The sequence below is a fragment of the Amblyraja radiata genome, chromosome 15 (genome assembly GCF_010909765.2).
Source record: "Amblyraja radiata isolate CabotCenter1 chromosome 15, sAmbRad1.1.pri, whole genome shotgun sequence".
Lineage (NCBI taxonomy): Eukaryota > Metazoa > Chordata > Chondrichthyes > Rajiformes > Rajidae > Amblyraja > Amblyraja radiata.
Window position 1 is genome coordinate 44,198,657 of NC_045970.1, and position 12,443 is coordinate 44,211,099.

A 12,443-nucleotide genomic window follows, 5' to 3' on the forward strand; every position below is an offset into this window, starting at 1 on the left:
ACAAAGGTGTCAGGAAGGCTTTGGAATGCTAGCCTTTTCAGTAAGGGCTTTGAATGTAGAAGTTGGGACGTTATGTTTCAGATTTACAAGATGTCGATAAGGTCGCATTTGCAGAATTGTAATTGTAATTACTTTATTAGCCAAGTATGTAAAAACACAAGGAGGTAGACAAAAATGCTGGAGAAACTCAGCGGGTGAGGCAGCATCTATGGAGTGAAGGAAATAGGCAACTTTTCGGTTCGAAACCTAAGGGTTTTGACCCGAAACGTTGCCTATTTCCTTCGCTCCATAGATGCTGCCTCACCCGCTGTGTTTCTCCAGCATTTTTGTCTACCTTCGATTTTCCAGCATCTGCAGTTCCTTCTTAAACGTAAAAACACAAGGAATTTGATTTGCCACACAGTCATACCAAAAAAGCAACAAGACACACAACTACATCAAAGTTAACATAAACATCCACCACAGCGGCTCCCCTACGTTCCTCACTGTGATGGAAGGCAATAAAGTCTTATCTTCTTTCCTCCTTGTTCTCCCGCGGACAAAGCAGTCAAACCATCCCGCAGCCGGGGCAATCGATGCTCCTGCAGCCGGCGATCGAAGCTCCCACGATCGGAGTGATCGAAGCTCCCATGGTTGGTGCTCCCGAAGTCGAACCCTGACAAAGGGATCGCAAGCACCACGATGTTAAGTCCGCAGGCGCCTGCGGTTGCAGCTCCCGAAATCGAACCCCGGCAAAGGGATCCCAGTTTAGGTCACCCTGTTGTAGGAAAGATGCCACAAACTGGAAAAAGTGCAGAGAAGATTTACAAGAATGTTGCCAGGACCCTATGGACTGGGACTTTATTCCTTAGAGTGCAGGAGGGTGAAAGTGATCTTACAGAGGTATATTGAATTATGGGAAGCACTCATAAGCTGTCTGTCTTTTCATCTTTTTTTTATTTTTAGTTAGTTAAAGTGTTTTTGTTTCTGGAGTTCTAGACTTTTTTATGTGGGGGGTGGGGGGGGGGGGGAAGGGGGAAACTACCTTTCAGGGTCCCTACCTGGTCGGAGAGGCAGCTTTTCTCCGGGCTGCAGCTTCGACCCGTCCTCGCGGCCTACCAGCGGGCCTGGAGCGGTGTTTCCTGACGGGGACCACCCAGAACCATGGCTTCGGCAGCAGCACAGCGCTGGAGCGCTATCGTGGAGCGGGCGATGCCTTGTCCGGGTCGCCGCGCTGGAGCTCCGGTGAGCTGAGACCGCCGGGAACAACATCGCGGAGCTGCGGGACTGTGGAGCGGCCAGCTGCGGGCGACGGCCCTGACTTTACACCGGGAGCCTGGGATCTCGCGATGAGATCGCCGGTTGTGGAGCTCCAACCGGCGCGGCCTTGTTGGCTTTGGAAGCCGCGGCCTCCAGTACGGAAGCGGCCGTTCCAGGTGTCCCAAGCCGCTGCGAGGATTCTCCCGACGCCGGAGCACCATCACCCGGCGAGAACGGCCAGGAACATCGGGCCTCCGTAGAGGCAACTGTGGAGGCCTCAATTGGCTCGACTATGGGTGAACTGGGGTTGGGGACTGGACTTTGTGCCTTCCCTCATGGTGGGAGCCATTGTGGGGGGATGTTCTTTATGTTTAAATCTCTTATTAATGTTATGTCTGTATTCTTTCTTTATGTGCTGCATTGGCAAGAAGCATTTCACTACACCTAGGTGTATGTGACCAATAAATAACCTTTGAACCTTTGAACCTTTAAGGTGAATGCACACGGTCTTTTTTTTCCCATGGTAGGGATTCAAGAACTAGAGAGCACAGGTTTAAGGTGAGAAGGGAAAGTTTTAATCAGAACCTGAGGGGCAACATTTTCACACAGCAGGTGGTGGGAGAATGGAACAAGCTGCTAGAGGAAGTGGTTGAATCAGGTACAATAGCAATATTTACCTATAAAAGACATTTGGACAGGTACATGGATAGAAGTTTATGGGGATGCAGGTCAAATGGAGGCAAATGGCACCAGCTGAGATGGTCATCTTGGTCGACACAGACCTGTTTCCGAGTTTTGTGTGACTCTGTGACAATGCATGCACCACTGCTGCAGCTGGCAACCATTGGCTACACATAAACAGGGGAGAAGAGGCAGGGGAGGATACACAATCCGGATTCACAGAGACAGAGATGTTGATGGAGAAGATCTCCAGGAGGAGAGTGGTGTAGTGTGCTTGGGAGGTGAAGAGCAATATCGAGGATAGGAGTGGAGGTAACTCCACCAGTGATGTGCCCTGAAATGATGGAACATGGGATTAAGTCCATTACCTCATCAGTAGATTATGATACTATACCCTACGCTTGTTCTAGAGTTTAGCCAATCAAGAACCCACTCTCCCTCTATCCAAGGTATTGTCAACCAGTCCATAACACACATTGTGCAAAGCACTAGAGGAACTCTCGTGGCCTGACAGCATCATTTGAGGGAAATAGGCAGAGAACATTTGCGATCAGAGCTCTTCATAGGACTCAGTTCCTCCAACACATATTCTTCTGCTAAACATTCCAGCATTTACTGTCTCCATAACACATGTTCTTCCCCCTCTCACACACTCACTGGCAGTCGGACAGAAACACAAATTCCCTCCCACTCATTAACTTCCAGACAAGAAAGCAAAGGGCACTTTCTTCAAGTGAGACAATTACATCATGATTCCACTTCATTCAACTGTATCTTTTTGCCTTGTAGGTCATATCTAAATTGAACGACTGTCTGTCACAGCAGACAAGAGGGGGACCTTCTCAGGCTGAGAGGTTGATTAATCTACAGGAGAGAGTCTTCCTGAGACCACTGGGATCATAGAATAAGTTATGCTTAAGTGCTTTATGGTAATAGCGTATGTCAGCATCTCTCACTGAAAAAAACATTCTGCCAAGTACAGGTAGATGTGTAGAATATTCCCTACAAAGGAACTAGGTTTCAGACTTTAGAGATGTAGCATAGAAATAGGCCCTTCGGCCCACCGAGTCCATGCCAACCTGCGATCACACCTGTATACTACCACTATTCTGCACATTAGGGACAATTTACCAATTTTACCAAAGCCAATTAACCTACAAACCTGTGCGTCTTTGGAGTGTTGGAGGAAACTGGAGCACCCGGAGAAAACACACATGGTCTCAGGGTGCTCCAGTTTCCTCCAACACTCCAATGCGTACAGGTTTGTAGGTTAATTGGCTTTGGTAAAATTGGTGAAATTCCGTACGGACAGCACCCATGGTCTGATTCGAACCCAGGTCTCTGACACTTTAAAGGTAGCAACTCTACTGCTGCACCACTTCACTGCCCTTTGAATTTGGGTGCCTGCAAGATATCCCATATTCCCTGTGCCATGTAAGGCCAAGGCAACAATCCCTCTCCCTTACATACGGGAGATATATTTCCCATATTATATATAGGGAATTATATATTTAATAAAACACTCTTGATTCTTGACTCCAAACACACCTGCACCACCTTCCTCCTTCTGACTCCACCACCACTACCACCACCACCACCGTTTCTTCACAAGCCTTGTCTTTTCCCTTCACCTTCCTCTTTCTCTTGCAATTTAAACCATGTTTCCATTCTACCCTTTCCCTTTTCTGACAAAAGTTAACTGTTTTTCTCTCTGCCTGAGTTGTTGAATATTTCTAGCATCCTCTGTTAGCAGTTCAGAAGTATATTGGATACATAATTAAGTGTTGTTTTAACACAATCTGTGAAATGCGGAACAAAGAAATTAATATCAATCCATTTTCTTTCCGAGGCTGGAATACATTCACATGAGTTCTTTTTCACATTTGATCTATTCTCAATATTAGTCAGTATGGCCAAACAGCAACTTGAAGATTATTGATCAGCAGGGAGATCCACTCAAGGTAAGAACCAGCCTTTCCAAATGAGTGGGTGAGGAAATTCGAGCTCTGAATGATTTGTATAAATGGACGACCACGTTTCTTTGCTGCTTCACAAAGATTTTTCCACAAGAAGTGTTACCAATGCTCAGTGTTAGCTAGCTACGGGGTTGTAGGTCAGAGGCAGTTCCAGACTGATGAACAATTGTGCAAGAAATAACTGATAAAAAGCCATGAGAATAATTCCCCTTGCTTCTTTGGTTGGAGGCATCTATGATTCATGGTCTTCTGACTGTAAGATTGTGGTTTTTAGGTTTCCTCTTTGCTGCGTTGAGATTGCTCGGTTTTCAATATTTGTGCATTGTCCAGAACACCGTACAAAAAAGTCAGTTTAATGTAAACACGCCACGGTTAATTGCTCAGGAAGGGCCGTAACGTTAACTAAATAAAAACATTCCGAGTCAACCCAATTATTCGCTGCTGTTGATTGTCTCAAGATTGCACACGTGAAATTCGAAAAATGTTTCGCTTTAATCAGTTGTGGAAGAGAGACAGATGATCATTGAAAAAAAATACTAACCACGTTCATGCCATCCGCAGCTTTTGTTTTAAATGTTACAATCCTAACATTCCTTAAAACCACATTATTTTTCTCTGCATTTCCCATCAGTTTGTTACTATATTATTGTACACAAGCAAACTTGCCTCTGCCTCTGGTTTCCTTGGATCTGAAAGTAAATACTGCTCCAGATTCCTCTCACCCACTCTGCTAACCGAAACATCAGCTTTTTCCTTCCTGTCCAGCACTCTGATTTATTACAGTTCTTGATGGTTTGAATGCACGATAGTTCTGTAAGACCTCTTCCCGACCTCTCCCACCCTTCCCCTCAGAGAGCTGGATTACAGAGGAAAGCATACACTGTTGAAAACAAATGAAGTAGGCACAAGAATAGGCCCTCCTGCCACTGGAGCCTGGCTCTGCAATTCATCAACATTACGGCTGATCTTCCACCTCCAGCACGACACCTACATTCCAGGATTTCCTTAATGCCCGGTAATCTGTTGCCTTTTTGGTTTGAATGAACTTAGTGACTGTTTCATCACATCCTACTGGGTAGAGCGCTCCACCCTCTGAGGGAAGAGGTTTCTCCTTGTTCCAAAGTTAAATGATCATCCTCATTCTCAAACTATGCCGCTAGTCCTAGCCTCAGTAACCAGTGGGAAACATCCTCTCTGCCTCTAGCCTGTTAAGCCCTTCAAGAATTTTGTGAATTAAAGTAAGATCTCCTATCATTTTTCTGGACTCTAATGAATATAGTTTCAGTCTACCTGGTCTTTCCTCATACACCAAACCCACCAACTATGAAATCGGTTTAGTTCAACTTCATTGTACTCCCTCAATGGCAAGTACAATCATTTTTAGTGAAAAAGTCCAAAACTGTACACAATAGTCCAGGGATATTCTTACCAAGTCCCTGCATCGAGACTTAAGGGCCTGTCCCACGAGCATGCGACCTGCATGCGACAAGCGCGACCAAACCGGAAGCGGGGGCCGCGCGGAGGTCGAGTGAGTGACGTGAAGTTCGAGCGAAGTCTGCGGGAAGTTCGCGCGTGACGTACGGCGTCAAGACGCAGCGTCCGGCGTCGAGACGCTGCGTATGCCGGTCGAGGCGGCTGTGGGCCGGCAGGCCGTTGCCGCGTGGAATTTTTGAACATGGTCAGTTTTTCGGAACCCCGCGCGATGTCGGGACCAACTCCGCACAACTCCATATGGCTCCGCCGATCGAAGTGGGACCGGCCCCGTGAGGCTCAAGCGACCACGTTAGGTCACGCTTGCCGCATGGAGTCGCATGCTGGTGGGACAGACCCTTTACTGATTCCTGTAATGAAAAACCATCGTAATAAAGGCTAACATTGTAATTGCTCTGAAGATATACACAAAATGCTGGAGTAATACAGCGGGACAGGCAGCATCTCTGGGGAGAAGGAATGTGTGACGTTTTGGGTCGTGACCCTTCTCGACCCACGAAACTTCACCCATTCCTTCTCTCCAGAGATGCTGCCTGTCCGGGTGAGTTACTCTGGCATTTTGTGTCTATCTTCGGTTTAAACCAGCATCTGCAGTTCCTTCCTACACATAGTAATTGCTCTCCTGATTTACCAGCATGCTGGTCTCCAATTATGTACTAAACCATTCCTGGATCCCTTTGAACATTAGCACCACCTAATCGCTTACCATTTAACAAATAAACTCACAGAAGTGGACCATCTCATAATTTTAAACGTTACTAGACCAAGTGCAGACCCGTTGGGTCTGTATCCCCAACGGCGTTTGCGAGGGGGGGGGGCTGTGGCATCACACTCACATTAACCACCCCCCAAACACACAGGTGGGGGGAGGGGGATGAGATGAGGGCAGGGAGGGGAGAGGAGGAGGAGGAAACGGGACAGATTTGGGAGGGAAAGGAGAGCGGAGTAGGGGGTGAGAGAGAGGGATGGGGTGAGAGATGTGGGGGAGGGGGGGGGGGTGGGGATGGAGGGGAGGAGGGAGGGAGGGGGAGAGGGGTGGGGGGAGAAGGGAAAGAGTGGGGAGGGAGAGTGGAGGGGGAAGGGGGGAGAGGTGGAAGAGTGGGGAGGGAGGAGGAGACGGGTAGGGGGAGTGATGGAAGAGGGACAGAGGGGTAGGAGGAAGGGGGCGGGTGGAGAGAGGGAAGGGGGTGGGGTAGAGAGGGAAGGGGGGTGGGGAGAGAGGGATGGGTGGGAGAGGGAGAGGGGTGAGGAGAGGGAAACATAGAAACATAGAAATTAAGTGCAGGAGTAGGCCATTCGGCCCTTCGAGGCTGCACAACCAATCAATATGATCATGGCTGATCATCCAACTCAGTATCCTGTACCTGCCTTCTCTCCATACCCCCTGATCCCTTTAGCCACAAGGGCCACATCTAACTCCCTCTTAAATATAGCCAATGAACTGGCCTCAACTACCTTCTGTGCCAGTGAATTCCAGAGATTCACCACTCTCTGTGTGAAAAATGTATTTCTAATCTCGGTCATAAAAGATTTACCCCTTATCCTTAAACTGTGACCCCTTGTTCTGGACTTCCCCAACATCTGGAACAATCTTCCTGCATCTAGCCTGTCCAACCCCTTAAGAATTTTGTAAGTTTCTATAAGATACCCCCTCAATCTTCTAAAATCTAGCGAGTACAAGCCGAGTCTATCCAGTCTTTATTCATATGAAAGTCCTCACATCCCAGGAATCAGTCTGGTGAACCTTCTCTGTACTCCCTCTATGGCAAGAATGTCTTTGAGCATTGGGCATTGTGACATCACACGATGGAACGTTCACCAGGGGCTGGGGCTGGGGCTGCTTCTATGGGTGAGAAGCCAGTTTATTTTTGAAATATTGGTGGGGGGGAGAAGGATTTGATTAAAAACGTGTACTAAAACACGACGAAATGTAATGAGGAACGGATACTTAGAAAGAAAAGTGAAATCTCTACCGAAATGGAAAAGATGTCGGTGATTCTGCGTCTGGTTTCGGAGTTGCAGGGAATCAAAGGAAGAAAGGCAGCCGGCAGCCGTCCATGTAAATGGATCCATTCCAATTGGACATCTGCGAGTATTGGGCATTGTGACATCACACGATGGAACGAATCAAAAGGCAGAAAGGCAGCCGGACGGCAGGCGGCAGGCACACAATTTTATATATTGATTGATAGATAGATAGATAGATAGATAGATAGATAGATAGATAGATAGATAGATAGATAGATAGATAGATAGATAGATAGATAGATAGATAGATAGATAGATAGATAGATAGATAGATAGATAGATAGATAGATAGATAGATAGATAGATAGATAGATAGATAGATAGATAGATATTCCAACGGCCATGTTCTCTTCCATTGCTCATCTTTTGCATATCCGCTTGAAGTCTCTTTGTATCCACCTCTATACAAAAAATCCCACATATTTTGAAAATGTGACACATAATCTTAGCCAAACCGTTGATATGCATTGTGAATAGCTGTGGCCCTTGCAGCAATCCCTGTCAATGCCTGCCAATCAGAGGTGGATCTGTTTATTCCCATTCTTTGGTTTCTGTCCATTAAACGATCCGGAGTCCATGAGAATACATTAACATCAATTCAATGTGTCCTGACCTTGTTAATCAAATTTACATGTGGGACTTTATCTAATGCATTTTAGAAATCCAAATACACCACTTCTACTGGTTTCGTATTATCTGCTCAACATGTAGCATTCTTGAAGAATTCCAACGGTTTAATCATACATAAATCCACGTTGAATCGATTCATTTCTAATATTGATGATCTGTTGCAACATCCTTCATTATTGAGTCCCATGTTTGCCTTACTAGTGATGTGTAGGCCCTCTTCGGCCATGATTGACCATGGGTGATGCATCCTAGTTTGCAGGTGTTGTGTGGTCGGATGCAAGCCTGGGCGATGTCATATGGAGGACAGGCTGTTGCCCATGCAGCACGTCCCCCTCTTCACGTTGCTGATCGATCCAAAGGAACAGCAGGGCCGTTACAGTTTGGCACCAGCACCGTCGCAGGAGCTGCCAGAGCGAGGTTGTAGACAACGACGAACTGCCTTAGGGGCCCCGACTCCGGATTTTCTTGATGTTTACTCCAGGGGCCTTTTCCAAGACTGGATATGGCCACAAGGCAGTGGAGGTTTTAAATCAGAGTTTTCCCTCTCCTAGATGGACTGCCTTCCCAGGCTGACGAGCCCCATCTGCCCGAGACTCACGGGGGCGGGAGCATCTACCTTCCCGTGCAGGTCTATAGCACCTGCCCACTGATGATAGACTAACAAATCATAGAGCACAAAACAGGCCGTTTGGCCTAACTTACCCATGCCCACCAAAATGCTCCATCTACTCTAGTCCCAACTTCTTGCACATGACCCATATCCCTCTAAACCTTTCCTACCCATTTACTTGCCCAGATGTCTTTTAAATTATGTTATGATACCTGTCTAAACTATCTCCTCTGGCAGCTCATTCCATATACCCACCATCCTCTGTGTGAAAATGTTGCCCCTCGGGTTTTTATTAATTTTTTTCCCTCTCATGTTAATCGTATGTCCTCTGGTTCTTGATTCCCCTACTCTGGGTAAAAGACTGCGCATTTACCCTATCTATTCCCCTCATGATCTTATACACCTCTATAAGATCATCCATCATCCTCCTGCATTCCAAGGAATAAAGTTCTAATCACTAATTTTCTGTATTCCTCCCCTCTCTTTTCTTAAATACCGGGGTTATATTTGCCACCCTCCACTAGGAACAAGTCCAGATCCAACTGAGTTCTGTAAGTTAAAAACCAGATCATTACTAATCATCCAGAACAAGGGGTCACAGTTTAAGGATAAGGGGAAAATTTTGTAGGACCGAGATGATAAAAACATTTTTCACACAGAGAGTGGTGAATCTCTGGAATTCTCTGCCACAGAAGGTAGTTGAAGCCAGTACATTGGCTATATTTAAGAGAGTGTTAGATGTGGCCCCTGTGGCTAAAGGGATCAGGGGGTATGGAGAGCAGGCAGGTACAGGATACTGAGTTGGATGATCAGCCATGATCATATTGAATGGTGGTGCAGGCTCGAAGGCCCGAATGGCCTGCTCCTGCACCTATTTTCTATGTTTCTATTAAAGTCTCTTCTTTGGAAATAGATTGTTGGACAGCATTTATTTGCCTCCAATTTCACGAGTATTATTTATGAATTGCACTTCAGTTCCTTCACTGAGTCAAGAGTCAAGAGTGTTTTATTGCTCCTCATTCGCAATAAATGCTTGATTCTCTAAGATATTGGCAGCCTTGTGTGCCTCAGATGGAAAGTAATAGTTTAATTCCCCTGTCATTTTCCCATTCTTGTCATAAATTCTGCTGTCTCTTTGTACAAGGGGCCCACATTTGCCCTGACAATCTTTTCCTTAGAACATTTCTGGAATAGCTTTTACAGTCTTTTTGCTTCTCACCAGTTGACCACTATATTGTATACTCTTCTTTATCAAGGTGTCACAGCGGTGCAGCTGCTGCCAGAGACCCAGATCTTCATTCTGTCCTCGGGTGCTGTCTGTGTGGAGTTTCCATATTATCCCTGTGACCATATGGGCTCCTCCGGGTGTACCATTTTCATCCCACATCCCAAAGACATGCAGATTTGTAGGTCAATTGGCCTCTGTAAAGAAAAATGGCCCCTAATGTGAAGGAAGTGGATGAGAAAATGGAATAACATAGACCTAATATGACCTGCCGATCAATGGTTGACGTGGACTCTAGGCTGAAGGGATTGCTTCCATGATGTGTCTTGAAACTAAATTAAACATCTCCATGGCCCTCCTCTGTGTATTCTAAAATGCTTCAAATTCTTAGGCCTATTGTTATTACTGGCAACTGTATAGACATCTCTTCTTTTGGTTGAATATTTTTAATTTCTCTGATCATTTTTCATTTTAGAATTTTGTTCTTTAAATTAATAAATATTCTGCAACTTTTTTTTACCACTAACCACTGTCGTACCTTTCAAGATATTCTCCCCAAAAAAGTCAACAGTTTTCTCATATCCTCAACTGTCTCATCTTTGTAGATTTAAGAACCAAGTTTCACTTTGAACCACTTCACTTTCAAACCCAATAAAAAATGTCATCTAATTGTGGTCACTCTCCCCCAGTTAGCCCTTACTAATTGCAGAATACAAGATAGAAAATAGCCTTTTAACTAGAGACAAAAGAAGCTGCTGGAATCTTGAGCACAAGGTAAAGTGCTGGAGGCACTCAGCACATCAGCCACCATCCGTGGAGGGAATGGACACACAATATTTCGGGTCAGAACCCTTCTGAAGAATTTTCATCTGTCTATTCCCTCCACGAACGCTGCCTGACCTGCTGTGTTCCTCTAGCTCTTTGTTTTTTCCTGAGTTGGTTCTGCAAAATACAGGATAGAGTGGACGTGGTGAGGATGTTTCCAGTAGTTGGAGAGTCTAGGACCAGAGATCATAGCCTCAAAATTAAAGGACATTCCTTTAGGAAGGATGAAGAGGAATTTATTTAGTCAGAGGGTGGTGAATCTGTAGAATTCATTGCCATATGCCATATGCCATATGAGGCCGTCAATGGATATTTTTAAGGCTGAGATAGATACATTCTTGATTAGTAAGGGGGTCAGGGGTTATGGGGAAGAGGCAGGAGAATGGGATTAAGAGGGAAAAATAGATAATCCACGATTGAATGGCAGAGTGCACTTGATGGGCAGAATGGCCCTAATTTGACTCCTATCCTTATGAACATGAACATACCGGTTTAGAAAGGCATTTTCCATACTTTTCATGAATTTGCCTTTCATTTTATCATGTCAAATTTGATTTATATACAAGTCTATAGACAGGTATAAGTTACGCATGATTACTGCATTACCTCTGTTTCGGTAGACCAGAGGTGGGGGTCTGTGCATTTATGTAAATAAAGCATGGTGCACGGACTCCACCATCATCGAGAGTCACTGCTCAGCTAACCTTGAGTTCCTCTTGGTTAGATGCAGACCGTTCTATCTGCCCAGAGAGTTCACCTCCACTGTTGTGACTGCAACCTATATCCCTCCTGATGCTAATGCCAAGCTTGCAATGAAAGAGCTGCATACTGCCATTAGCAATCAACAGACGCACAACCCCGAGGCAGCCTTCATTGTTGCGGGTGACTTCAATCACTCTAACCTGAAGACTGTACTCCCCAAATTCCACCAACATGTCTCCTTCCCCACTAGAGTAGACAAGACACTGGACAAAGTCTACACCAACATGGCTGAAGCTTACAAAGCCATCCCCCTCCCCCACCTTGGTCAGTCTGATCACGTCTCATTGTTCCTGCTCCCCACTCATCAGACGGGTTAAACCAACTGTGAGGACAGTTAAAGTCTGGTCAGAGGAAGCGGACTTCACACTTCAGCAGTGTTTTGGAAACACTGACTGGAAGGCGTTTGCAGCCCAGGCCACCCTTGAATCCCACACGGACATTGATTCCTACACATCCTCTGTTCTGGACTTTATAAACTCCACCATCAATAGTGTCACCTCCCTCAAACAGGTGACCATATTCCCGAATCAGAAGCCATGGATGAACAGCGAGGTCAGGCTACTGCTGAAAGCACGGGACACCGCTTTCAGGTCAGGCGATGCTCGAGCCTACAGTTCAGCCAGGGCTAACCTGAAGAGGGGCATCAAGAAGGCCAAGCACTGCCATAAGCTCAGGATTGAGGAGTACTTCAATAACAACTCCGACCCCCGACGCATGTGGCAAGGCATCCAGGCCATCACGGACTATAGACCCTCCAACACCACCCCCACATCCAGCGACGCCTCCTTCCTTGAGGAGCTTAATCACTTCTATGGCCGCTTCGACAGGGACAATCTAGAGACAGCCATCAAGGCTGTGCTCCCTGCCGATCACCAACCCCTCACACTCACCCCCTACGACGTATACGTGGCACTGAGTAGGACTAATGCACGTAAGGCTGCTGGCCCTGACGGCATCCCCGGGCGCGTGCTCAGGG